Here is a 26359-nt window from a genome sequence, read left to right on the forward strand (position 1 = left end):
GGAAAGAACAAAAAGAGGGCGCACAGGCCTAGTGCATTACCATAAAAAATGTTTAATAAAAAATAAAGTAGGTGTTGTACTCACAAACGACAATATAGTCAAGGCACATCATAGAAGAACAGCTGGATCAACACCGCGCTGAGTAACAGTCCACAATAGGGAGTTTAGACATCCAAAAGGCTGACGCGTTTCGAGGACTTGCCTCTTCCTCAGAGCCAACTGACCAAATGTCTGCTCCCTCTTTTATATGCTCACTACTAGTTAAACCAAAGGTCACATGGGCCGTCCTGGACACTCCCCTGTGCAGGTGGAGGAGTCACAGGGGCAATCGACATAATGTAAGTAAACACGAAAGGTCTATAAAAAATACATACACATATATATATATATACACGCACAAATAAAACCATTGAAACTAGTGACAATCATAAAATCATATGAACCATAAGAAGTGTGCACAGTGGAAAATAAATAAATAAATGGAAAGTTACACATATATAAAAAATAATAAAAATCCTTCCCTGGTGATGCACTGCACTGCTCGCCTTTAAATAAATAAATGGATGGATGAGCAACGCTACGAAGCTGCCTAGTGCTCTGCTTGCCATAGACAACCATGGGACATGGATTTAATATAGAGAGTAGATCTGAAACCCAGCAGAGACACTTATTAATTCATAGAGATGCAGCCTACAGGGTGTGTGCTTATCATTCTAGTATAGTCATATGATGAAACGTAGGTATGTGTGGCAATGTAGTGCACCATGGATGGATATGCATATGCAATACTATATACAAGAACAAAGGAGATAAATCACTAGTAAAACATAAATGTTGATATAAAAAGTTACAAACAACTTCTTAATATGGCTCACAAAGTTTAAATAAAATAAAATTAAATAAGTATTGTTACAATATAGTATAATATCTGGTAAAATGGTATAGTGTATGGTATATGTGTGCATGCATAGACATGGAAGCATAAGAAATATAAATATATAGGAAAAAAGAAAAAAAAAAATTTTTATAATAAAAAAAAAAAATAAAAAAAATAAAATAAATAATTATATAAAAAATGTACAAAAGATGTATATATGTGTTATATATAAGAACTATATAAAAATGTCAAAGGCGCTATGGAACAAGCACTTGCTGGATAAGAAAGCAGTGCTCGAAGAGAGCTCACTGGACAACATGCGTGCGCACATGTGTGTGTAACACATCCACATGAGCAACTGCTTTTTAGTAAAAAACATGTCTATACATACACACATATACCCACACACACATATGGAAACTGAATTAAAAAATGGGTGACCACTGAATGACCCATAGACACAAGCGCATGGGAATGCGGTCATACGCAAGCGCCTAAGGGTGACACAATAAATATGAAGTGAGCAACCTAATGTGTAAGGATGCAGGGTAATGGTAGCTATACTGATGATACTATAGTAATCATAGCTGATGAAAATGAATATATCTAAAGCATACATCTGTAGTGGATGGTGTACCCACTATAGGTCACAAGGGAAATGATGGAACTAGCACTAAAGAGGGGGGGGAGAGAAAGGAAAAAAAAAAAAAAAGGAGGGGGTTTGGGAGAGAGACAAAAAGGATGAGAGTAGGACTCTAGGGAACATGTGCAGCTCAGCAGAAGGTGCCTATGCATAACGGGGAGTCAGTGGATGACCCCATGTATCTCAAGATCTTCATTAAGCCCAGCAGGAGGCTTCTTAATTCTACTGGGTGCTATGTGACTCCTGAGATCCCTAGGTTTCCTGAACATAATTTCGGGTCTGGGGGCAAGGCTCTGACCAAGAACTGGGTCCTGCTTAAGAATTTTCCAATGCTTTTGGATGCTTCGCTGTATGTCGAAGGCTTTAGTATTGAACCTGGTGCAAAACCTGACCTGGTTATTAAATTTATTGTTGGGGTCTTTAGTGGCTTTTTTGGCAGCTGTGTGTGGTGTATGCAGTGGACTCTCTTCATATTGGCCCCAATACTTCTGGTATGCTTCCTCGATGTGGACCTCACTGTAGCCTTTTTCAAGGAACTTGGTCCTCAAGATGGTGCTCTGTTCCTCATAATCACCTCTGGTGGTGCATGTTCTCCTTAACCTGCAGTACTGACCAAAAGGGACATTAAGGATCCATTTGGGATCAGGGAAGTGAATGGGAGAGAGACTCACAAGCTGTGTGGCAAGTGTAAGTTCTCAGACAAGCTGAGACACTGGCTGCTGATCCCTCAATGTGGCCTGCCTGGCACCCTTACTATGGAGGGGCCTAACCCCTGTATGGGACTGAAGATTAATGGTGAGCTTGTGGTTTAGCTTCTGATACCAGGTTTTGAACTGTTTATAGACTTTGGCTGAAGTAAGCTGTCTTTTTGTTTATCCATGATCCAAATAAATGCACTGTTTTGCTTTCACCAAACTGGCTGGCGGTCATTCCAGAGCTCCCCCATATTACACAACAAACTCTGCTTGGCAACAGCCTGATATGTGATGAACTCACACACTGGAACTCAATATTGGTTATGCTGCAGAGGTTGCACCACCAGCAGCAGGCCATTGAGGAGTATTTGTGTAACTCTGGTATGAGGACAGGCCCTGGTTGAGCTTGATTTCTTTTCACTGCATCAGTGGCTCTTTCATTCAGGACATGTGCAGCATCTTGGCACCTTTTGAAGAGTCAATGGAGATTAGCAACATAATTTCTCTTGGAGCACACACTGCATAGTCTCAAAGACTGGGCAGTGGAAGCACAGCAGCAGCAAGAGGAGGACTTGCTGCAGTCTCAGGATCATTTGCCTACTGCCTCCATCCCTATGGAGTAGTGGCAGCAGAAGGAGAAGTAAGTGGTTGTGGGCTGGGGTGCTCACAGAGAAGAGAAAAAAGGTAACAGGCTTTAAGGGAGATTTTTAACCACAAACGTTGTAAATGGATGGGGTGAGATAGTTGAGGACACTGTTGTCCTCAGTGACGCCTTGGATGTGGGCTCCCATGCTGTAGTCAATTTGTGGTGAATGGGCCCTTTTATGCTGAGATGCACTACCCTAATGTTTACCCTAATGGATCCCAGATACAAAGGGAAAATGGCTGATTTACTGGCATCATCTCAGAGAGAGCACAACATGGACCACTTTGGAGAGGTTCTGCAGAAAAAGCTCTTGGCCCTATTTCCTCCTGAACTCCTGAAAGCAGAAGCAGCAGTGGCAGCAGATATCGCATATTCACTTTTAAAACTTTTTTTTTACCTCATTAGACAAGCCCAGCTGCAGCCAGTAATTACAGCAAGCAACTCAGCCACATGATTGCTGAAGTCAACAGCTGATGTAGACACTTTTAGAAGTGAAGAATCAATAGACCATTGGTTGTTCAGGCTAGACAACTGACTAGAGATTGTACAGTATGCACTGGTGCTTTTGTTTTGTCCTGTACCCAGTGTGCTGTCTGAGATGACCTTCTGTGCAGCAGGAATTTTCTTACGGAGAGAAAAATCTGCATATCCCTTGACGCTGTGGATTGGATCACATTCGTAAAAATCAACCAAATTAGCAATGAGTACAAAACTGCTGCTGATGCTACCAAATACTTTTTTCAGTCTCACCTGGCCACCCAGAAATGTTCCTGCCACTGTTAAAAGTCTTTGCTACCTCCCCTGGCCTACCATCAATATCAGCTCATGCTACCTACCTGGCTTGCCAATGTTACCAGCTCCTGCCACCTCTCCTGCCCTATTCTACAGCTATAGCACTATAAAGGTGTCACATATATTATTTCTAGAGATGAGCGAATCGAACTTGGCGAAGTGGAATTCGTTTCGAATATTAGGAAAAATTCGATTCACATCGAATCCGAATTTTAGCCAACTTCGGATGCACGAATCGAATTTTCCCCGATCAGCCGGCAAAAGTGTCACTTGCAGAGAGCTCCGCTATTTCTGACAGTTCTCTGACAGTTCATTTACAGCGGTTGAAACATTGTATCTATTTGTTTCCATTTAGGATACAGATGTTTTTATTCGGAAATAAATAGATACAATGTTTCAACCGCTGTAAATGAACTGTCAGAACTGTCAGAGAACTGTCAGAAATAGCGGAGCTCTCTGCAGATACACTTTTTGCTGTACTGGAATACTTCTTCTTTTCATTCTTCTTCTTTTCATTCTTCTTCTTCTTCTTTTCATTCTTCTTCTTCTTCTTCTTTTCATTCTTCTTCTTCTTCTTCTTTTCATTCTTCTTCTTCTTCTTCTTCTTTTCATTCTTCTTCTTCTTCTTTTCATTCTTCTTTTCATTCTTCTTCTTCTTCTTCTTTTCATTCTTCTTCTTCTTTTCATTCTTCTTCTTCTTCTTTTCATTCTTCTTCTTCTTCTTCTTTTCATTCTTCTTCTTCTTCTTCTTTTCATTCTTCTTTTCATTCTTCTTCTTCTTCTTCTTTTCATTCTTCTTCTTCTTTTCATTCTTCTTCTTCTTCTTTTCCTTCTTCTTTTTCCTCTTCCTCTTCCTTTTTTCCTCTTCCTTTTTTCCTCTTCCTTTTTTCCTCTTCCTTTTTTCCTCTTCCTTTTTTCCTCCTTCGTCCTCCTTCTTCTTCTTCCTTTTTCCTCGTGCCCCATGACTGCCTAAATGAGTGAAGTGTGCGGTGATTCTAGGATCGACGGCACTCATCTGCATGTCATACTGACTGACAGTATTATTTCTCTTCCCCAGCAGACTCCAAGGGCATTTAAATTAAAGGTACAGTGTTCTGCACTAATATAAAGGCTCTCTGAAGCCTAGAAACCCTTTAAATAAGTTAAATTCGCGGCGAATAAATTCGCATCGAATCGAATTTCTCCCGCAAATTCGGCGAATCAGCCGAATCAAATTTTTGAATAATTCGCTCATCTCTAATTATTTCCACAACTGGACCTCAACTTGCAAATTTATAATGCTTACTACAGGATAAAGCCTGTGTAGTACCTCGAAATTTGCAGCTTATTCTGGTGCTCATACACAGTAAATGTGTCACACAACATGATGTTTCCACAACTGGACTTGCAAAATTAGATCTGGGGTTTCTTACAGGTTCATAAAGAAGCAGGATGCTTCGAAATGCGTCCCTGTATTTTGGGGTATGCATCGGTGACAACAGAAGGCTGTTGACTCTTGGACTCCAGACCTTGCAGCAGCTCCATCCATCTCTGGCAGCAGTGTCATTTCCACTTCAGCCCATGCTTTCTCCAGCCAGTGGCCAAGGCAGGGATCTGGGACAACTCGTACACTGACTCTGGACTTATCCTCCAAGGTTCCTGACAAGCCTCTATACTCCACAGTTGTTTGCAAGTGCAACTATTGATTTTATTTTGCCCATTAAACATCCTTATGCATTCCACACTATGGGGTGTGCATTCCTCTCTCTCTTTTCTTCTTTAATGCAGCTACTATATTTAAGTCAAACTAAATAAAAAAGTAAAAAAATCAATTCCACATTCAAAACATTTGAAGCCAGAATACATTGTCATTGGCACCGTCTTTGAAAATCAAACTGTTCTGTAACACCACGTGCAGTTAACAGTATTTTCTAAGTACTGTATGTAATTTAAAGGATTGGTGTTGTTCGCCCCTTGTTGCCCCCCCTTGATGCTGCAATAAAAGGAAGACTCTTTTCTTCTTTATAGTATTTAAAAAAAATAGTTTGCATTGGTTCATGCCTCCCATGCAAGTTTCCAGCCCCCCATGCCCTTTTTTGAAAATCCCTTGCCTATATGCCTTAGAGATGCCCAGCATTGTTTATCAAGTCCCTCCACAGACCTTAGTGGGGTTCAGTATTAGGTTAGTTTGTTCAAACTTCATTCAAAGTTTGACCACATTCTCCACCCCATTGTTGTCTGGAACCTACAAAAACAAAATATTACTGAAAAAGAATTTAGTTTCCTGATACAGACACAAACATACTCAAGACAAATCTGTTGTTTTTTTATTATAAATATGGCTTACTTAGTTTGTGTTCTGCTTAGAGCGTTCCTTATCTTCTGTTAAAGTAATGGAAAAAAAACTCTAATGGTGCAATCTTAGAGATCTTTTAGATCTGCAGTTGGTATGGTGTTTCCCAACATGACCGACTATGACAGCAGCCATTTGAGGCCTGTCAGTTGACATACAGTAAGTAGTGTGCCAGTTATCACCAGAGGCATTCCTTTAATGCAGTTGTTTTGTTTAACAGATCAGTGGGTTTAGCTGCACTTTAATCTGTAGCCAGGTCACGTTCATGAGTATAGTCAGGACCATGGCCAGCTCAGCCAAATAAACTAGTACATACAGACTTTTACATTGGCATGCTGTTCACAGTGCTGATATTTCTTAGAATGCAAGACTACATGTTTACCAATTTCTGTCCAGCATGAACTGTAGGCGGGCACTAGTAGCATGCTGTGTAGGCATTAAATATTCAAGCAGATATCCAGCCTAGGCAGCAAAATATTCTCAGACATGCTTAATAACAAAAAATAAATAAAACCGTATTACTGTGTGCCTGAAAAAGTCTCTTATATGTTTAAACTATTAGTACTCAAGATAGACCTTAGGGTAAGCTCACAATAACTTTTCTATATTCTGTATTTTTTCTTAAGTATAAATGTGCCTTTTCAGTGATGAACTGGTTAAATCTACTGTATTTGAATACATTTCTTCCTGTTACATGAGTATTTGTTGGGGGAAGGGGTATCCAGATGCATGTAGCTTCTTTTGGGTGATCCCTTCCTTTTCTAAATTATAGAAAAATAGGTATTTCCATTGTGCAAGGTCATGCAAGAGATTTGCAAGCCTGATAAGGTTTTCTTAAATGCAAAAGTCAGCTTTTTAAACACTACCGGGCACTTTTACCCACTTCCTGCCCAGGCCAATTTTCACCTTTCAGCACTGTTGTACTTTGAATGACAATTGCCTTGTCAAGCAACACTGTACCCATATGAAATGTTTATAATTTTTTTCACACAAATAGATTACCAATTAGTTTTCAAATATCTTGTTTACTTTTTTGTTGTGATAGAAATATTTTATTAATAGATACTTATTTATAATATGTTGGTATCAGTTTATAAAATTGGCTTACAAATGGGCTTGATTGATATTGAGAGTAGGTCCCTTTCAACTGCTAATTTGCCCTGCCATAGTACTGCTCATTGTCTCCTTTATAACCTCAGTATTACCTGGTTGCTTAATGACTTAAATAAAGCATGTATCTGTGAGAAACACTTCCTCCCTTGGCCAACTCATACACTCTCACGGCTTCAACTACCACCTCTATGCCGACGACACACAAATCTATCTCTCACCCCCTCAGTCTCTGCCCGAATCACACACCTACTGAGCGACATATCAGACTGGATGTCGCTCCACTTCCTTAAACTGAACCTCTCCAAAACGGAGTTTCTTGTCTTCCCCCCAGCCCGGACACCACCCCCCATTGACTTCTCCATCACATCCAACAACGCCACCATCAAACCCGCCCTGCAGGCCAGAGTACTTGGTGTCATTCTGGACTCCAACCTATCCTTCCAGCCCCAAGTCCAATCTTTAACAAACTCGTGCAGACTCCACCTCCGCAACATCGCCAAAATACGCACGTTCCTAACCCCAGAAACCACTAAACAGCTCATCCACTCCTCATCATATCACGACTCGACTACTGCAACTCCCTCCTCACTGGCCTGCCTCGCCGCTGGCTATCCCCGCTTCATTCGATCCTGAATACGGCTGTCAGACTCATTCACCTTTCCAACCGCTCCATTTCTGCCACCCCCCTCTGCCAATCCCTCCACTGGCTTCCGATTGCGCAACGGATCAAATTCAAAATCCTAACACTGACGTACAAAGCCGTCCACCACACTGCCCCGTACTACATCACTGACCTAATATCCAAGTACCGCCCAGCACGCACACTTCGCTCCTCACAAGACCTCCTTCTCTCTAGTTCTCTGGTCTCCTCCTCCCATGCCCGCCTCCAGGACTTCTCCAGGGTGTCACCCATCCTCTGGAACTCCCTGCCCCAACCCATCAGATTATCACCTACTCTCCTCTCCTTTAGGCGCACCCTGAAAACCCATCTCTTCAGGGAAGCCTACCCCACCCCCTGCTAACTTGCCGACATCCTCCACTCTTCCTACCACTCCATCCCCCACAGCTATCTCCTCCTGTACCACTATCCCCTCCCTCCTAGATTGTAAGCTCAAAAGAGCAGGGCCCTCAATCCCCTCATGTTTTGCATTGTATTGGTATTGTTCTGTCACATGTTCTGTCCCCCTTTGTAATGTACAGAGCTGAGCGAACTATTGTCGCTTTATAAATACTGTATAATAATAATAATCATAGCAACCAGGTTTTGTTGTGGTCCGCCCCAGGCACTCTGGCTTCTCTGTCCATCCATCAGCATTTCACCAATGTCACTTCCATCGTGCTCCAATGGCATTTCCCATGCGTGAGTTCCGGGGACATCCGAGGCAGCATCCTGTTCTGTGAGTGGTACCTTCCCACAGTTGGCAACCTATCTTCCAGCAGAGCAGCCCACATGATTCCTCTCCACCACCTCCTGCACCCTGGTTCAGATGTACCTGTTTCCTCAGCAGTAAGTCAATTTTATTGACCACATTCACACATTTGGGCTATACAGTTGTGACCAAAATTATTCAACCCCCACTGAAATTGAGTGTTTTGGCCAGTTTGACATTGCTTTTGATCATTCAGTCATCTTGCTTACATTTACATTAAAGAGGCACTTGTAGGTCAGACAAATATAACATAACAGTTATAATGAAATAACCACAAATGTCTTTTCTGTGCTCACAGCATTATCAGTTTTATTCAACCCCCAAGTGACATTCAATCTTAGTACTTAGTACAGCATCCTTTTACAGTTATAACAGCTTTTAAACGTGAAGCATAGCTTGACACAAGTGTCTTGCAGCGATCTACGGGTATCTTCGCCCATTCTTCATGGGCAAAGGCCTCCAGTTCAGTCACATTCTTAGGCTTGCGCACTGCAACTGCTTTCTTTAAGTCCCACCAGAGGTTCTCAATCGGATTTAAGTCTGGTGACTGCGATGGCCACTCCAAAATGTTCCAGCCTTTCCTCTGCAACCATGCTCTAGTGGACTTGGAGGTATGCTTGGGATCATTGTCCTGTTGAAAGGTCCAACGTCTCCCAAGCCTCAGGTGTGTGACGGACTGCATCACGTTTCCATCCAATATCTCCTGGTACTGAAGAGAATTCATGGTACCTTGCACACGCTGAAGCTTCCCTGTACCTGCAGAAGCAAAACAGCCCCAAAGCATGATTGACCCTCCACCATGCTTCACAGTAGGCAAGGTGTTCTTTTCATCATAGGCCTTGTTCTTCCTCCTCCAAACATAGCGTTGATCCATGGGCCCAAACAGTTCTAATTTTGTTTCATCAGTCCACAGAACACTATCCCACAACTTTTGTGGTTTGTCCACATGGCTTTTGGCATACTGCAGTCGACTCTTCTTATTCTTTGGAGACAGCAAGGGGGTACGCCTGGGAGTTCTGGCACGGAGGCCTTCATTACGCAGTGTGCGTCTTATTGTCTGGGCTGAAACTTCTGTACCCACATCTGACAAATCTTTTCTCAGTTCCTCAGCAGTCACACGGGGACTTCTCTCCACTCTACGCTTCAGGTAGCGCACAGCAGTCGAAGTCAGCATCTTCTTTCTGCCACGACCAGGTAGCGTTTCAACAGTGCCCTTTGCCTTGAATTTGCGAATGATGCTTCCTAAGGTGTCTCTTGGTATGTTTAACATCTTTGCAATCTTCTTATAGCCATTGCCCTTCCTGTGAAGAGAAATCACCTCTTCTCTTGTCTTCCTGGACCATTCTCTTGCCTTCACCATGTTTGTAACCACACCAGTAAATGTCTAGAAGGAGCTGAGTATCACAGTCATTTTAAAGCTGCCTAATTGGTGCTTATTATGCTTGATTGCTGCTCGGTGACATCCACAGGTGTTTTCAATACCTGATGGAAAGCACCTGTATGAACCTCTGTTCTTCAGAGTGGTAGTCTTTAAGGGGTTGAATAATTGTGGCAATGAAGAAACCACATAAGAACCATTTACTACTGTATTACATAAACAATTGATGTCATTTTAGTTGCATTTGGGTAGTTACAACGTCCTTGTAGGATTTGATTCTGAATACAATTCCAAATGTACACTATAGTCCCTAAACCCCTTTACAGCATTGGGGGTTGAATAATTTTGGTCACAACTGTATCACCCACATTTTCCTTTGTTTACATTGGACATATGACTATGAGCAATGGTTTTAAATCCTTTCAAGTGGATAATAAAATCCTTCTTTTTTATTCTGGATAACATTGTCATCATCCTTGTTAATTTTTAATGCTTTACTGGTCACTATTAATTTGGCTCCATACCGATAGCACTCAGTATCAGCTACTGTCATAAAGGGGTAAAAGCTTCTGGAGGTCAAGTGTTTAATAGTGGTATCACTACCACCACAAAATGACAGATCCCTGGCTGGTTGCTATTTGTAAAGAAACCAGGAGAGGAACCTGGATGATGTCATTGACCATATTCAATAAGGTCATATATGATGTGTAATGTGAAGGTAGCACTAGGTCAGCAGTGCTGCCACTGCTGGATGATAGATTCCTGGCTGGTTTGTTTACAATCAACAGCCAGCTGGGAATCTGTCATTTTGTGATGGTAATGCTACCATAGCTAAATGACAGATCCCCAGCCAGCTGCTATTTGTGAATAAACCAAGTGAAAATCATGGGGGATGTCATTGACCTAGAATTGTATTGACAATATTTTGTCAATGATGGATGTGAGATGGGTTAGCATAGTCAGATGGTGGGTCAACATGGCCAGGAGTCATCAGGACTGATGCTGGACCTACATTGCTGGATTATGTTATTGGTGTTAGATTTACAATGAGTTTGTTTTTTTTTAATATATATTTAATAACTCAAGCGCTAACTATGGTGAAAAAAACAAAAATACAATATATTGCTGTAGCCGCTAGTCCACGCAACCCATGTCTCAGTGGGGCAAATATACAATCAAAAAGTGAAATGAAAAAATGCTGCGTTACATAAACCAATGGTACAAACCATTACCAAAAAACAAAGTGACAAAATAAATCAATAATTATTAGAAGAAAAATAGTAGCAGAAAAAATATTAATATTGAAATAGAAATATAGATGTATGAATATATATATATATATATATATATATATATATATACACACACACACCGCAAAAAAATAAAAATACATAAAAAAATATTTTAAGTATGAATCAAATGAAAGTCAATCAAAAATCAAGTTCAATCAATAAAGTGTTCATTCAGTGAACCCTCCTTTGGATAAGGAAAATATGTGCATCTGTCATCAATTCCCATGCAAAGACATCTTCCACCATATATCTGCTCACCTCACGCAGTGTGACCTCACATTATACAATGTTATAGTCTAACTGCACTTTTGGTCCCATATGGACTCAGAAGATCAGCTTGCTGAATGATGACTCCAAATTAAGCTCCCTCCTGATGAGTGTCTTTGTGTCAGCCGTATTTCTCATTAAAAAGAACTCGACAGTGCTTTTATCCTTATAAACTTTTATTCATCAATTAAAACATATGAAATACACTCACGTTCCGGAGGTGTATTTTGCACCAGGTATGATGAAGATCCAGTGATATACTGATTAAGCACAAGATGGCAGTATCATCTCCACGGCAGAGTCCTGTACAAGCTCAAAAACAGACACCATCCGTAATAAATTGCAAGGCAGAGCACGGGCCCACTCAATGAATGCTATTGCCTGTTGTAATGCCATTTAAAGAGCCGTTTGTAGAGTACTACAGGCCGCTATCCCAATGAAAACAATACTCTACAAACGGCTCTTTAAACAGCATTACAGCAGGCAATAACATTAATTGAGTGGCCCGTGCTCTGCCTTGCAATTTATTATGGATGGTGTCTGTTTTTTGAGCTTGTACAGGACTCTGCTGCTGAGATGATACTGCCATTTGTGTTTAATAAGTACATCACTGGATCTTCATCATACGTGGTACAAAATACACCTCCAGAACATGAGTGTATTTCATATGTTTTAATTGATGAATAAAAGTTTATAAGGATAAAGCATTATGTTGAGTTCTTTTTAATGAGGAATACGGCTGATACAAAGATTCTCATCAGGAGGGAGCTTAATTTGGAGTCTTCATTCAGCAAGCTGATCTTCTGAGTCCATATGGGACCAAAAGTACAGTTAGACCGTAATATTGGAGGTCACACTGCGTGAGGTGAGCACATATATGGTGGAGGATGTCTTTGCACGGAAATTGATGACAGATGCACATATTTTTGTTATCCAAAGGAGGGTTCACTGAATGAACACTTTATTGATTGAACTTGATTTTTGATTGACTTTCATTTGATTCATACTTAAAATATGTTTTCATATATTTTTATTTTTTGTGGTTATTATATATATTATATATATTCATACATCTATATTTCTATTTCAATATTAATATTGTTTCTACTACTATTTTTCTTCTAATAATTATTGATTTATTTTTTCACTTTGTTTTTTGGTAATGGTTTGTACCATTGGTTTATGTAGTGAAGCATTTTTTCATTTCACTTTTTGATTTTCCCACTAATAAAGGATTATATCATGGTGTGAGGTTTTTTCTATGCCAGTGATTTTATTTTTCTACACATTTAGTTTTTTGTTTTTTTTGTTCACAGATAAAACAAAATAGTTACTTTACAGATAAGTAGAAGTTGTATTCACTGAATAAGAAAACATTCATTTATATGCAATTATTCTAGTCTAAAATTCCCTTGCTTAAATTCTTGATATGCATTAGACCTGTAATTACCTTGTTTATATATGTTATTTAGCAAACTATAATATATAACTGAAACATGACAAGCCTAAATCTACAACAGTACATATGCAAAAACATATGTCCTTGTCTTTGGCCATATTATTTACATCTCCACATCAATGAGCATCCAAATTGTACTGAACAGGGAGTGAACATTTTTTATATTAAATTGTTTTTCAGGATGCCCAGTGTGCCCTTCAAATGCTAGTGGTTTTTGTTACTGAATGAAAACTCCTAATGGATGCATCACTTTTCTTCTGGATAATAATCTGGAAATCTTACATGGCAAGGCTGTAAGTGAATGCCCCATCCACTGGGCAATAAAAGCAATATTGAAAATAACTATATAGAAATAGAGAGAGCACTCAAATCGACTTCATTTTTATAGTGTAACTTCCAATTTACTCCTACAGCAGTTGAACAGTTTGTTGAAATATTGCTGTGCAGTCCAGTAGACACCAGAATTAAAGTGTTACTAAACCCACAATAGTAAAGTCAGTCTGTATATGAAGTAAAGCATGATATACTCACTGTGGAACCTAAGCGGTTAATCCTCTGCACTGTATTAAAATGCTGTTTGATCCTGACTTCTCTGATCCTCCCCTTCTTCCAGTGCCTCCCCCCTTATCTCCTGATAAAACATATCGTGTGGAGACACTCTTCACATGCTCATTTTGGTGTATATTGCTAGAGAGGTTTTCTTTTCTTTGGAAAGTGCATGTGATTGCACTGTCCAGGCAGAGGTCAGGGTTCCTGCATCCTCCTAGAGCAGAAAGAACTCCTCCTACAAGCTTTAACATGTGCTCTACTGGACACTGATAGAAGTCACAAGACTACTCTAACTGCGGATGAGAAAAGGTATTTAGCAGTTTATATTTACTAAAATAATTGCATTTCCATGTAGTGTGTACTGTGGGAGACCAGACAGAGTGAATGCAGGGTCCTGGGTTTAGTAATACTTTAAATCTCCTTTACTCAGTAATCAGCATTAAAGTGATTGTAAAGGTACATTTTCTATTTTTAAAAAACAACAAACATGTCATACTGACCTGCTTGTTGCAATGGTTTTTCACAGAGCAGCCCTGATCCTACTTTCCCACCAGCTTTCCTGGCTTTATATAATAATAATAAAAAAATAACTTTCCTTTCTTAAATGTATCTTGACAAGTAATATTTTGCTGGTCTTCATTTGTTAAAGTTTTTACTCTGGACTGGTATATTGCATTGTTTTTAAAAACTAATTTTGCCAGCTAAAGTGAACCACATATAGAGAATTTGTGACTGCCATTGAGAATGTAAACCAACTCTGTATAAGGGGCCCCCAGAACCTGAAGTGCCCCGGGCCTCCCAAAATCTGAATCTGACCCTGCTCTCTGCAATACAAGCCTATGTGAAAACACTTGAGATGAGAGGAGCAATTACTCTGCAATGTCAGTACAGAGCACTGAGGTCAGAGAGCAAGAAGAGATTCAGTGAGAAAAAGTGTATTTTAAAGCATTGTCAAGCAAAAATCAGACACAAATCATATATGGTGGTATAGGAGGTAGAGATTAGAGATAGAAATGTGTGAGACCCTATCATGGCTTTAAAGTTATTAAATGGCCTTTGTAGAACAAGAACCTCAGCCTGTGTATAGTACTATTTAAGTTTTTTTGAGCTTCATTAGCATGGGGCTGACAGCATGTGAATTACCATAGAAATTACTTCACTAGAATTAATAAGTGCAATAGGGAGAATGAGGTTGTCCTCAAAGTCTCCCTATTTCTACAGTGTATTCTAGCAAAGGTTTCTATGACTGGAACCATTTAGTATATGCAATAGTTTTTAAAAGAGTCTATAAAAATAACAAATCTATAAGATTCTGGGTATTTCAGCTGGGCTATGAAAGTGTTACTAAACCCAAGACCCTGCATTCACTATATCTGGTCTCCCACAGTACACAGGACATGGGAATGCAATTATTTTAGTAAATATAAACTGCTAAATACCTTTTCTTGTCAGCAATATATAGCAGTCTTGTGACTTCTATCAGTGTCCAGCCGAGCTCTGGTTAAAGCTTGTAGGAGGAATTTTCATTCTGCTTTGACTGTCCTCTGAGGCTGCATAACCCCTGACCCTCTGTCTGGACAGTGTTGATTGGCCCTGTGCTGATCACATGTACCCAGCCCCCCAAAAAGAAAAAACTTTCTAGAAATACACATGAAAATGAGCATGTGCAGAGTGCCTCCCAGGGCTTTGTACTTTCAGCAGATGGATTGAGTACTGTTGAAGAAGGGGAGGATCAGAGAAGACAGAATCAAACAACCTTCTTTTTACACAATGCGGGGATTAACCCCTTAGGTTCCACAGTGAGTATAACAAGCATACTTTACTGCATATTCAAACTGATTTTACTGTGATGGGTTTTGTACCACTTTAAAAGTTTTACATTTGCCAGCTACAAAAAGATAGGGCAGTCCAATTTTCCTCCTCCTAGTATTTGTGATAGCACTTGTTCTCATTGGGCTGACATGCTGCAAATTAGGATTGCCTTAATTGTTCTATTGTACTATGGAACAGACCTTAATTTCTTCACAGTGAGAAAAAAAACAATAATGCATACAATATTGTAGTAATACTATTGATGTAGCCTTACTTGTAATGCTTGATCATAGTTTAAGCAGGTTTAAAACCAAAAGCAAACATTTATTATATTGCAGCGTACCAATTCTTAGATGTGATGGCTGCATTGGATTCCTTTTTTAGGCTTTTTTCCTCTATTTTAATCTTTCTTTCAGCCAGCAAGTCTGCTGTGTTTTAGATGCTTAAGCTCTCCAGCAGGATTTATCAGTTTACATTGATCAGATCATCCATTTACCACTGGCAGCGGTGATTAAAATGATGAACTTTTATTTATTCATGTAAAACCTTTAATCCAAAAGGATTTAAAAACATTTGCTGTAACTGGTTATAAAGTGTGAGTTGGAGTTTGGCTTCTATTTGTCATTGTATTCTAATCTGCTAGTACATTTAATACTCCCTCACCCCCAGACTGACAATGCTGCTGTCTTCTCTGTCCTGTGCTCATTTTTTCACAGTGGTGTCTCACTAATACTGGAGGTGTGCTCAGGGCTGGAGCTTCCACTAAGAAAACTAGGGTAACCTGATGAAGTCACGTGTTGGACGTGACGCAACGCGTCGGTACGTGGGGAGGAGCTTCCGGCAAACGCGGTGACGTCATTTCCGGTGTGGGGGCCATATTGGATCACCCTGTGTATTACCCATGCAGTACACCCATAGCATGTGGTAGGAGGCTGGAATATTCGTCTTTATGTGAGTGGAAATCTATTTTATATACCTATTACCGAATAAAATTACTGGTTGCACTATGGAGGGTCTCTGCTTGTGTCTTACTATGACCCTGGGAGGAGCTGGCTGCTAAACTGGTGGACGCTGGAGGTGGAAGGCGTTACCTAGATAGTGATCCATACTGATAGGATCGTGTGATCCTGAAAGCGTGCTGGCCCCTTGGGGTCTAAGGAAGGAGGTGAGGGGGCATTTTGGCCGTTAAGGATTGTCACGTGTGAATCACGCACACTGCACATTACTTTTGCATGAAGAGTGGAGTGTGAAGCTCATCATTAAGCACTGCATCATCAGTATTACTAAATTTTGGACTTTTCTCGCATTTGAATTTTCGTTCATCTTTTTTGTGCACTATATGTGTGTTACCACTGTATTATTATTATATATGATATATTTGTCACTTTTTGCACTAGATATTCCCCATGAGGGAATACATGCATGAGCCAATGGCTCCCACTGCTGTCTCTGTGCCAATGAAAAAGGAGAGAGCTACCAGAGCTGCTGCTCTTGTGCACATCTCTGGGTTGAGATCAGGCTCAAGTAAATATAAGGGGGCTGGGGGGGAGGGGCTGCATGCCAAAGGTTTTTTTTACCTTAATGCATAAATGCATTAAAGTGGTTCCTGAGCCCCATCGTGATCCAGCACTGTGCATGAGAACAGCATCTCTCTCTGCTGTCTCTCCTCATAGGGAAGATCCATAGCAGAGAGAGCCATTGTCAATCAAACTCTGTGACTAGGGAGCTGGGGGAGGGACATGCTCCGCTGTCTGCGTCTATAAACGCTCAGGAGCGAGCTCACATGAGTGGCCCTATAGGAAGCCGCTTCCTATGAGGGCACTAGATGAAGAGAAGAAGCTAGGAGCTCTGGCAGCGAACCCCAGAAAAGGAGGATCTGGGCTGCTCTGTGCAAAACCATTGTACAGAACAAGTAAGTATGTCATATTTCTTCTTTTTTTGGTAAAAAAAAAAGCCTTTTGAAACACTTTTAGATATAAAAAAAACTTCCAGCTTTTTTAATGTTGCTCTTAGCCTAATTAAAAGATTTATCCCAGTGAACTGTATTTTTTGTTTTTATCATTTTTTTTAATAGTGAAGGTAGTGCAAAGCTACTTATGCTCTTTATTAGCAAACTCTTGCAACGTGGCCTTGAAAAAGACCAGAAAAAAAAGAACATGGTTTGGCTCCCATGTACTTCAATGGGGTGTGGACATTATGTTTGGGTTTGCATATTTTTTCAAGTATTCCACGAATGTTTCAGTGAACCAAATTTAGCTGTGTTCACTCATCACTACTGAACAGAATTAATTGAAATAAAAATGTCTGTTGAGGTACAAAGTCAATTACTCTATGTTGTGATTCAATGGGTGATTTTCAGCTTGGCAGTGAGTGACAGAGGCAACAATCTCTGGCTATTTTCAGTTCACTGAACTCCAGTATTCAGTGTCCAGCAATTTGCAGGCATTATTTTCTGTATTTTGGGCTAATTCACAAATTACAATAAATATGTCTATATCTATTAGACACTTTTTTAAGATTGAATGTTAAATCTATATTTTTCTAAAGTGGAATATTTTCTGTGATGTGAGTTTGGTTGAATATTTTAACAAGCACCAGTCAAAGCTTTTCATCAAGCACAAATTTTCCCTTAGGAGAAGCACACTTCCCTAGGCTGTCGCTGCTGGTCTCCCAGTGGGATGCTTCTTAATGAAGACTGGGCTTCTGGGGTGTAGTTTGCAGCAGTCGGATCCCCTGGGCTTCTGAGAGTTTAATGTTGATATGGATACATATAGCTGTCTCTGCAGATCTGATGCAGTGATCACTTCAGAATTGTTAATGACATTTTGATGTTGAAGGCTTGGTCTAGAATTAATTTGGTTTATTATTTATAGGTACTAGCAAACGTATGCCCATTCTGGGCACCCGAGGAATCGTGATTGCCAGAATTCAATATTTGCTCAGTGAAGTCACAGAGCTCTGAACAGTTCTTGCATTTAGTTTATCCTCCCCTGAGAGTGGGTTGCCAGTACTACAGTGCTGACAGCTGATAGATCAAATTTCCCAAGTGATAGATCATTCGGTTTTAGTTACCACAATCAGGTTTATTTATAAAGTATACAGTATCATTGATTAGTGTTTGCTGTGTAACATGTTGTAGCCCTGAGCTTTACTTGCTGCTGGAAAAAAACAGGCAGAGTGTTAGTATCTGGCAGGGAAAAATGAAGAGATCAAAGACTGGATTCAGTGGGGTTGATTTATAAAGGACAAATAGGTGGTTCACTTTGGAAAAGAAGTTGAACTTTGCAAGGAAATTTGCCACAAGCTTAGTTAGTGTGGTGAAATTTTACTATGCAAAGCATACCCATTCATGTACAAGTAAAAAAAGACATATTTTCCTGCACATGATTGGATGATGGAAGTTACCTCATTCACTAAACTCTGGGGTAAATTTCCCTTCAAAGTGCAACGCATTGAATGTATAGTGCTAAAGCCTAAGCACAGCTGCAGCTGGGTGTGCGGCTGACTGCATGTCTAACTCTCCATTTAGTTACCCTGCTGTGTAAACAGAGAAGGCTCTGTGTGAAATCCCCCTCCCCCCTACCTTCTGTCAGTGGATTGAGCCTATCAGAGAGCAAGAGAACCTGAGCCATTGGGAGCATCAGGGAAAGGACTTGCTGTGCAGCAGTTGATCATGGGATATGTAGTTCTTCATAGGGTGCTGCTCAATACAAGTGATTGGCTAATGGCTGTAGAACTACAGGAACACAATTCCCTGCATACAGAAGAGGAGATGTACAGTGTTTTCCCCCAGTAGAATTAGCTGAGCTCAGGCAGATCAGAGTGAGAAGAGAACAGAGGCAGATCTGTGCTGAGGTCTGTGTGTCATATCTGTGAGGACAGAGTTTGCTAGGACTAGAGGGAGAGACTGAGCCACGGAGAGAGCTGCTGCACCTTGAAACCCAGGCTGGGAAGACCAGTGGCCATGTTCCACCACCTCAGAGAGGACCTAATTGGGAGGATCTGACTATGAAGGGCAGATCATGTGGACTGAGATTTGTTTGGACAACTGATCGCTAAGCAAACTGGGCCTGTTCTTTTGCATACCAGGAGTTTTGAACTATCGAGCTTAACCCCTTGTGGCCCATAGTTAATGTTTACTGAGGCTGCCCCTATTTAACAGCCCATTAGCCATCCTTCATATACAGTCTTAAAGGGACAGCTCCATGTTCATCACCAAAAGAAGGGCCCCAATAAAAGCCAACCAATATTGATAATTAGGCAAAAAGTAGCTTACAGTCACCTCCATCAGTATCCCTAACACATACACCCACCCGCTATTGGGGCTGTATGTATAGAGTGCACTCAAGGACACTGGATAGCTAATGCTGAGAGGTACAATGAGGTTTCTTTCTGCCATTTATGCTTTAATGGTTGATACTGTTTTTACTGATGTTGTTTGGAATATTGTAATAAGGCTTAGCCCTATTGCTGTGTAGGTTGATGGCCGTAGGTGAGGTTAACCTGCCTGTCAGTTTATCTGACATATTCTTTGTTCTGTTTATTTGTTCTTTGTATTGCATTTGCTTACTCTTCAGTAATACACTCACTTACTACTTCTTAAGTTGCTTGTGGTGTATTTTATGAGCACTAGCACAGAGGGATAGCATATTAACACTTAACCTACATAGGTTTAGGTAACCAGGTATGTGTTGGTGGGGACCAAGTGGGTTAAAAAGTTGTGGCAGCAAACAGAGAGCCCATCATATTAAGCAGCTCCTGTGGGGCTACAAGGCCAGAATAAAAAACAGAAAAAATAGCACCTGCAATGATCCCTCTCTTGACTTAAGTTCAGTGATTCATTGCAGTGTTCTTCCTGCAAGCCGTGTACCTGCCTGAGCCTGATACTTGTTCCTGAACCTGTACCTGACCCTGAGACCTGTTCCTATGACCTGGTCCCTGTACCCTGCTCCCTGTATTCAGATCTCCCAGCACTTTGTTCCTGCTCCTCTTGTTTCCTGTCTTAGTCCTGACCTTGCCCTTCTTATGTGTGCTCCCTCCATTTAGGATAGCGGTTTGGTTGCTGCACTTTCATGTGTATTTTGTCACTTTACATTGTTTATGGTTTATTGGTGTTGGTGTTGTAAGAGTGATATTTATGTTAATAAACTTCATTTAACCCTACCAGCCTGGTTCCTGATTCTTTTAAAGTACAGCCAACTGATCAAGTCATCCTTGCTGGATACCTGCTTTTGGTATCCCTGACACATTTTATTAAATGGTTGCACTTGGGCTTCAAAGAGGTAAGGGGAGGCTTAAATGAGTGAGTAAAATAGATGATCTATCTTTTGAGTACCTCTAATTTTTTGTTCTTCTATGCTTCTTCTTCACCAGACTGCAACCATAGCTAAATCCCTATAGTTGCTGGAATCCCTTTTTTGGATCTCAGCATGTAAAAATGCTGTTTTTTTTTGTTTCCAAGCATCACATCATTTTTGGACCCATTGCAGCCTAACCCACACATATTGGATTAAAAGTTAGTCTGCACTGCCCAGAATTACATCACAAGTCAATGCAATCCCACGCTGAAGCAATGAGAAACCTGATAAATCTGACAATAAAGGATCAAATAAAACTACAAGCAAATGCAAAGTGAGCACAGAACAAAATACTAAGTAAAAGGCTTCTCTCCTGGACAAAGGAAATAGCTGTTTAGGTTATTAAGGCTTCAAGTTTTACTTAAATGCTGAACATTGGGAAGATGAAAAGGACACAAGATAATACCTATATATAATCGTTCAAACAACATGAATTAAAAAAAAAATGCTATCAATGTACTGTAACCACCTGAAATGTATGCAATACAGTGTAAGACTCATTCAGTCCCCTGTACAGAAGAGCTCAAACAGGGAAAAGCAAAACAAGAAGCCAGTCATTTGTTTGTGTAACAAGACGCATGCTGAATAAGCTCATCAGTCTGCAGCTTCCCCTTTCGCTGTTCAGTTTCATAGCACATAGCCATGAAATCCCAATGCTGTGGAAGTGGCTTTGTTTATAAACAAAGCCATGCCACACTCCTATTGCTGTGTGACATGGTTTTGCTGACAAACATTATATTTATTAGCAAAGCCATTTATAACTAATTTCAGCTATCAAGACTAACAATGTGAATTAATCTAATCTGCCCAGATTAAACAGGGTGTTTTTTGAATCCTGCTTGAAGCTCACAGAATTAGAATTGAACCCCATCGAAATGCATAGGAGACAAATAATAAGCAAGCAACTGTCAAAAAGGGCATGGGGAACTGGGCATTGTTATGGGGGACATTTACCTACAGTATGCAAACACAAAAAAAAATACTGTACAATCGGTAGAGGGTCTTTTCATGTGGCTTTGAGGGCAACACTGAAAATACACAAATCCTTTAAATAACATGCTTGGAAGATGCCTTAAAGCAGTTTGGTTATACTGCAATGCAAGAGGTAGAGAGAATGCAAATATTATCTTGAAATAAATATTAGAATGTATTATTTAAGAGACAATAGCCACAAATATTCTACAGTTCCTGGACAGTGCAGCTCTAGATGGCAGAGAACTTTAGTTGCTATGTGGAGATGCAAACAAATGCTACACTATAACCACCCCAAATCTGCTGGTCTGAGTCTTGCTTTGTCCAAACTCTTTCTGTTGCAAACCCTCCTATATAATCTAGTAGTATTCCTGGCCTGGGTTTTCCAATAGTAGTAGATTCCCAGCAGCAAAATCTTTATATTTTATTTTCACTTTTTTTTTTATTTAAATTTTTTTTTGCATTGATACTGGTCTTGGGTTGCATTCGGCAGAGGCTAGGCACAACTGCAAATCCTCTGCTTTGTCAAAATAATTGTTATGTAGCATTTTTATGTATTACGTGCTGTCTTTAAAGGTTGTAGGTGGCAAGCGTGACTGGTATGTCCCTTGTAGATGATATCCTTTTCATCTGGGATGGAGACTTTGTCATCTTTTTAGCCTTTGTTGCTCACTGCAACTCTAATTCTTTAGGCTTCCAATTTACCCATGTTTTTGACCCCCAGTCCATAGTCTTCCTGGATCTTTTATTGTTTCATGAGGATGGGATAATCTGCACTAGTAATCATAATAAACCAACTGGAGGCAATTCCTATCTCCATTATTCTAGTTGCCATCATCCAGCTTGGAGAAACAACATTCCCAGTGGACAATTCAATAGGTTAAGGAGGAATTGTTCCAAAATAGAAACATAAAGAACAAGGAGAAATGTTGTAGTCTAAATTTATATAGAAAGGTTATCCCCCAGCACTAATTAAGGAAGCTTTTGTTAGACAGACCCATCTGTCCTCAGATAAAAACACAAGAGACCCAAAAAGAACCAGAATCTTAATACAGTTAGATTTATCACTGGATACAACAATGCTTACCGAAGTATTTCCAAAATCATTCGGAAACATTGGAATATTCTCCATTTGGATTCCTAAAATTAGCTTCCATCTTACCCGCAGTTCCCCAGTGGTCTTGAAGTCATGGCAATTGAACACGTTCGTAAAGGTTCTTTGACAGACAATAAAAGATTTTCCCTCTTGTGTCAAAGAGAGACATTCTGGATCTTTTAATTAGGTTCTATGTCCCCTAATGGTCTTAATGAAGACCTTGAAATTCACAGTATTATTTGATCCATGAGAATATTGTTACATTTATTGATTCAGTAACTACTATATTTATTTATTTATTTAATTTTTATCTATTTTTTTTTTTTTGATTGCAATCATTGACTAGTACTTGTTAAAAGTAGATTAGGACATTAGGTCAATGTGTTTCTTTATTATTAGTGTTATTTTCATTTTTATTTAATTTATTTATGTTTTCCAGTGATTTATTTAATATGTGATCAATATGCAATTGTTATTTTTAAAGTATTTTGTTTTAAAGCATTATTATTACTAGTTACAAGTGGTCTAGTGTTGTGTTGGTGGAATGTCCGTTTCAGCTCCTCTCCAACAGCCATGCCTAACACACCTGTCCACTTGTTCCTCTTTAAATACAGCTGGTAACCTCTGTAGTCCTAGACTTCACAAAGCACATGCATGCAAAACGCATTGTCTTGGATACCAGTTTCACCGTGTGGTAGACGTACAGTGCTGGACTTACCCTTTTTCCATCCCCGAAGGTGGGACGTCCCTTCCGGTGTGCCGTGGTCCATCCATCGGACTCTAGGTGAGCGGACATTCCTCCAGCCACAGCTTGGTCCACTCTGCTGCATCAGGATCACATTTGGTGACATTGTTTGTCGGTATGACAATAAAGCCATTTTTTTTATGCTATTTAGGTAGGGTGATTATCTATTATACCCCTCATGGTACTGCAGTATCAATATCATGCACCAACATCTATATTGAAAGCCACAGTCACCTTAGTGCTGTTTTTTTTTACATTTATTATCACGTGTCCTGTGTAGAACAGCCATGTGCCCTTTTTCTTTTCTTTCTTCTCTACTCTTCAATAGTGATAAGCTGCCTGTTCAAGTTGAATGCAAGTTCAACTCAAACATGGGCCGTTCGTGTGTTAGTTGAACACAAAAATGGTACGGGCATTCGGCGGGCTGTTCGCCCACCGCGCCCCACAATGCACTGCACCCTAACAGTGCATTGTGATTGGCCAAAGCATTGCACCTGGCCACAGCCATATCTGAAAGGCTGAGAACTTTTGCAGCTTATTTGCATAGTATGCAGCCCATTCCTAGACAATGGGAAAACCCACCCACCCTACTTTGAAACCAGGACTCTCCATGGTGAAAAGAGTTAAATTACTAAATTACTACTAAGTTTCTTTTTTTATCAATCTTCATGCTTATTACCCTCTATATATTTCTTACTAATAGTATTTACATTTTGTCAAGATAAAGGTCCTTCTACTGCTTATGCAAATGTTTAATACCCCCTTTCTTATGGCAAATTCAAAATTTCAATAATCCTGAGTGGGGTGATAAAACTAGAAACAATCCTGTCTACCTGTTATCTTTATTTGTGCTTTTGTTCTATGTGTCTTAATGAAACCTTCTTTCATCTCAAGTGAATGTGACATATATTGACTTGGAATTCATCTATCCTGTGAGACTTCATATGTTGTATCAGTGCGTTTGGCTTGATACTCCAGGAATTTTCTATTGCAGATTTTCTGTATTGCATATGTATTTTATTCACACACTTGTACAGTATATATGATATGAACATTAATTAAAACTTTAAAGCGGAGTTCCACCTAAAAAAAAATAAATAAAAGTCAGCAGCTACAAAAACTGTAGCTGCTGACTTTTAAAATACTGACACTTACCTGTCCCTAGGTCCAGCACTGTCCTCAGCACTGATGGTTTCACCGGCCAACTTCTCTCCCTGGCGCCTGCATCTTCAGTGTGGGCACCTGGCTGTGACAGCTTGCGGCTTTACAGCTGGGTGCCCACTGCGCATGCACGAGAAGAGCTGTGCTTTGTGAATGGCCCCATAGTCTTCTGGGACCTGTCACGTGTCCCAGAAGACTACAGAGAGGGAGGGGGGAGGACAACTTCCGCTTCCGATTACCTAGGCGATCACAGTGGAAGAGGGAGCGGGTACCTGTTAAATTTGGGTACCCGCTCCCCAAAGGTGCCAATCCTTAATGGGGAGTGGAGGACAAAGGCTTAAAATGGAACTTCCCCTTTTGGGTGGAGCTCCACTCTAAAGCCATTAAAGAACAAAGTTTGGAGAGAAATTTAACATAGTTGTGGTGTTTCCTAGTAAGCAGATATCAGCATCCTGTATATGTTCACCAAGCCCTGGACTTGCATGGATCACGTTACAGTATGGTGAGCAGAGAGGGAGCTCACTTTTGTGTTCAATCATTTTTATTAAGAGATTTTACATCGCAGTGCAGATTGCATGTTGGAGGTAAAAGGTTTGCAATGCAATCCAAATGCTATGTCTACAATGTTTTTGATGCAACCTATGTTGAAAAGGAGAGCAAAAGCAGTTAAGAGAGAACTTATGGAATGGAATAAAGGAGTATCAGAGAGATAGAGAAGAAAAATAGTACGGTAAACTTCAAGAAGAAGGAAGGGGAACAAGAAATGGCTCTGAGAAATCCAAACTAGCCACAAACAGAAACTGATTCTAAAAGGTCATATTAGAGTTTAAGTAGGCAATGGTTAAAGTCAGCAGGTAGGAAAAGAGAGACCCATGGTTCACAATATCATTTGAATTTAGGCACTAAAGTTTTACAGACCGTTTTTCATAAAGTAGAATCCAATGCAACCTGTTTTTAAATTCAGCTACATGCAGGGCCCCAGATAAGTACCCTTTGACAATCATTTATTTCATGGTCATCAGAACATAAGTCATAAGTGCAAAATTTCAAATACCATCAGGTTTTAAATTAAGGAGCGTTCATAGGAACTGGTCTTTGTGGAAGAATTAATAAAATCCAATAGACTTGAGACCATAGTCTTTAAACTAATAGTAATACTTTATAATTGGTTTCTACCGCTGAAGCTCGGTGCGAACAAGACTTTGTTGTTTCCCGTGCTTGTGCCACTTTCTTTTGCCCTAGCTCAATTCCTAGTTCTGTCTCCCACTTCTGAACACTGTGAATTGAAGGACTGAACCTAGATATTAATTTACTGCAAAGGAGAGTTATTACCGCAGTGAATGTGGGTTATCTTTGCATTTGGTTTCAAATGGAATAAGCAAAAATGTATCACTTAATACATGGACAGTGGTAGAAACATGATGTTTGTCTTGCAGGTATTGAATAATCTTGAAATTAGGTAAATAGTAATTTTTCCACCCTGATTTGAATAGGTGGTAAAAAACGTGTTATTCCCAATTTTATCCAATGTTTGAAAGCACTGGGTCGCGGCCTGGGGGAAACATAGGATTTCAAAGGAAAGATAAAAGAGCTAAGTGAAGGTACAGAAGACCACTGGAATTTCTAATGTTATCCCACAAAGAGAAGCATGGATGAGTGAAAGGATTGGGTGCTGACTTCCTATTTCATGAGTGACACCATAATAAGTCACATTTGAGCAAGGGGTCACAAACTGCTACTTTC

Source organism: Staurois parvus, unplaced genomic scaffold (assembly GCF_062004578.1).
Source record: "Staurois parvus isolate SC_StPar_1 unplaced genomic scaffold, SC_StPar_1.0 ptg001045l, whole genome shotgun sequence".
NCBI lineage: Eukaryota > Metazoa > Chordata > Amphibia > Anura > Ranidae > Staurois > Staurois parvus.